Raw genomic sequence first — 3,879 nt, 5'->3', positions numbered from 1 at the left:
CTCAAACCTGAAGACTTCCAGGTGCAACACCACAAATCTACCACCTGAGGGCGACACGGCACCACATGACACTAAATTTAGCTTTAAATAAACACTTTGTTCACTATTTAATCTAATTGCAATTTTACATTTTAACTGAATTTATGCTCAAGTGTTAGAAGCTGAGGCTTTTAGTGCTTGTAAACTACATGTTGAACTTTAACTGGACTCTTAGAAGCCTTAGGAGAGAAAAATAACTGCAGGCCTCAAAGTACTTAAATAATCTAAAATTAGAGCTGGATCCTTTCCTTAAAACATATAAATGTAGTGTTAAACATAAGAGACCTGAAATGTTTGGGTGCACAGTTAAAACGTGACATCTTCCTCGTTTTTCTGTTGTAGAAAAGGATCCACAAACACAAAGACTCTGAGTCAATTTTTACATAAAAAAAACTGTTCTTTCCTGAAAACTCAGCAACACAGATTAAGTGGCATTTTTTGTTTGTGGTAATTTCTAAACCACTGGAACAGAACTGTTAAAGATCCTAAAAACAATAAGTTCAGCGGTTTTAACAGGAGGAAGGAATAAACTGGACCCATGACTCATTTATTTTAGATTTTGCTCCCAATAGTCCAGACATTCTTGGATTTCTTGGTCTTGTTTTTTTTATATATATATAAATTTGTGGCTTTAAAGTAGTCTGTTGGAAACTGGTTTCGATGTCCTACAATACTTGTGTTTTTTTTTTTTTGTCTATTTTTTTAGTTTAAGAATTTGATGCAGCCAAAAACCAAGTTTGGAAAACTGCAGATCAAAATCCACGCTAAAAAATGTTTTTGTCTGTGTATGGTTTTAAATTAGCATTTTTTTTAAAGAAGGGTTTTCCAGCAGCTGTATGCAGCTGACAAAGAATTAAAAACAGAAACAATAATGGTGGTAAAACATATTCCCCTCCCGTTAGTGGTGCTGAAGTAGTTGAAAACCACCAACTTTACATTCATTTCACTCGATATCCTCAACCGAAGGACCCTACAAGGCAGATAAGACTGTTTTCTTGTAGCTGTCGGTTAATCTTCCTGTGTCAAACGTATTTTAGTCCTGCAGGATGTGTGCATGTTCATCACAACAGAAAGGACTGGACACTGAAAGACCAGAGATTTAGCATCATTGATGAAAACAGCAGGTCTCAAATACGTACAGCTTCGTTACATCTTCAGACATTTTCAAACTTGAAATCAAACCAAGTTTTTCTTTAAATCAAAACAAAAAAAAGACAATAAGAAATATTTACAGGGACAATTAAAATCTTAAGTGATACGTGTTTGAATAAAGGTGTCAGATTACGTGTCAACTTCCTCCGTACTGCCATCACAAGTGTTAGTAACAGAGAACGAGTTGTGTAACAAAACTTGATGTACATTTTTTTAATGTACTCATGAACTTCATGCAGAAATCTGTAGCATCTTGATTCACAGTGGTGGGCACTGCTGTGCTAACCCGCTAACAGCCAACTTTTCCTTTAGCGGATTAGCATCTTTGCTAGCGTTAGCACACCAGTTACCTTCCTTTGAATTCGATGCTAACTTTAGGACTGCTCGTGAAAAAAAAAAAAAGTATCCACGCTCACAAGTGCAGCACTGAAAGCATGTGTCTCGTGCGTAGCATTTTTAGCATTTTTTTAATTGAACTATGAGTTTGGTGGATGTAGAATTTTTAATTTATATTTTTAGTTTTTGGCCAAGATTCAAAATGCTAGACCTTAAAGTTGCCTGTGACATCAAATTTTTGAGATAAACACGATTGCATTTTTGGAAAGATAACACTGATAACATGTTGCAAAACAAATTTCACATCGCTGAGATGAACAGTTGTTGAGATATTTGCATGTGAAGAAACAGGAAGTGATGTCAGAGGGGAATGTCTGCATGTAAACAGAGCGATGCTACAACAGCTAACAACACAGACTGGAGAAGAATCTGATGTTTGTTTTTTTACATTATTTTGAGTCTGTATCAAAGAGATAAAAGAGCTTAAGTTTAAATGATTTTGTTTTAATACAGAAAAACCAAATATTTTATTTTATTAATGAGCTCCCCTTTGATGTCACTTCCTGTCTTACTTTGGCTGAGACAAATTCAAAATAGGCCAGTTATGGGACAAAATGGGTAAAATCATGTGTATTAGGGCTATTTTTTAAGTATAAAGATGTTTTCTTTGATTTTTTTGTATTTGAAGTGTAAGCATGTCACAGGCATTTTAAATTAGAGGATATCTTCCCCTAACGTTTTCCAAGCTAAGTTTTTACGTAGCAGGTCAGCGATTAGCAAAGCTAACTTTATGGTTAGCTGTGCCCACCACTGTTGATATAGTTCAACTAAAATTGTAAAAAGAAACAAGAACCTTTGTTTTTTAAGAAATAAAAACAGGAGCTACCGAGTGCAACATTTGGATTGGACCTGTTAGCATCAGAGTGAACTACAAACACTAAGGAGGGCAAAGGAGAGAGTTGCAGCTTGAGATGGACTGAGAACATGGATGTGAAGGAGAAACATGGAATTAGCTGAGGAACAGCGCAGAGAAAAGTGGGTTACACATCCTTAATATTCAAATTACTTCAGATGTTTTCCACAAAAACATTTGATTCGGCTGCAAAGTTGCAGTTTAGCTAAAAATTTGATGCGAGAGTGAGAGCAGATGTGAACACACATGCGGTTTCTCTGAAAATGGAGGAAAAACATCAGTCCGGCAGAGACAAATAAATCAAAAACAAAAGTTGTAACCAGTTTCTCGTCTTCCCTCCTCCAGTTTAATTGAAACTCTGGATTTTATTAAAGTCAAAACAGATTGAAAAGCTCCTTTCACTACCTACTTAATATCTTCACCAAACACTGGGGGGGGAATTAAATAAAATAATCTTCACCGTCTTCTTCGGGTTCTAAAAGAAGGATAGAAAAGGTAGAACAGATGCAGAAAAAAAGACTCTTCAAGGTTTGAAGCTTATCAAACACCTCAATCAGAAAGAAGCACAGTTTTCTTCATTAAGAAAAATAAAAAGCTGAAAGGAAACTCTCCAGTCCCTCTTTATATTTACAAGCTTAGAAAATGTACAGTGTCTGTGGGGGAGAAGAGAAAAAGGCTGAGCAAGAGAAGAATATTTACAGGAACTTTTCTAGCATTGACCTCGTCTGCAACTAATTTTATACGATGCAAAGCCACTGGAATATTTCATCCCTTCAATCAGAAAACTTTGAGAAATGTTGGGACATTTTGGGAAATGTGACAATTACTGCTTAGAGGTTTCACCGTTTGAACATAAAAACAAGACGAGGAAGCGTTTAGATGAGGAACACTTGTTAGCAGCTTTTATCTTTATGCTAAGCTTCTTTTTAAAAAGCAGGCAGAATATAGAATATATATATGTATTTTGTACAAGTCTTAACAAGAACGCTAATGTACACATTACCCAAAATGCCGAGCTAGTCCTTTTAGGGTCTTCTCAGTATCTTTTGTACGTTTGCAGAATTCTGGGAATCATCAAAGTTACAAGGATTTTAAATATAACCAGAGAAAACGTGTCTAATTGTGACCTAAACAACCAGACTTTATTGTATGATGCAAATACCACAACCTGATCAAAGATAAACTGTCAACTGGACAGGTTTATGGGATCAATCTTGTGCCAGCAGGAATTGAATTTGAACTGCTCAGATTGAATCTGAATGTGCATCATTTGAAACTGAATGCATTGGTTTGAAAATGAATTTTACTAAATTGAAATTATAAACAACTTATGTAAATTTATAAATTAAATTTATATAATTTATAAATTCAATTTAATTTAATTGGCTTAACTGTATTTTGGTTTATTAAAAATTCAGTTTGACTACTTTCACTTTCAG

This window comes from Austrofundulus limnaeus, unplaced genomic scaffold, assembly GCF_001266775.1.
Source record: "Austrofundulus limnaeus strain Quisiro unplaced genomic scaffold, Austrofundulus_limnaeus-1.0 Scaffold26, whole genome shotgun sequence".
Lineage (NCBI taxonomy): Eukaryota > Metazoa > Chordata > Actinopteri > Cyprinodontiformes > Rivulidae > Austrofundulus > Austrofundulus limnaeus.
The sequence above is the reverse complement of the archived record's forward strand: the minus strand, read 5'-3'. Positions refer to the sequence as shown.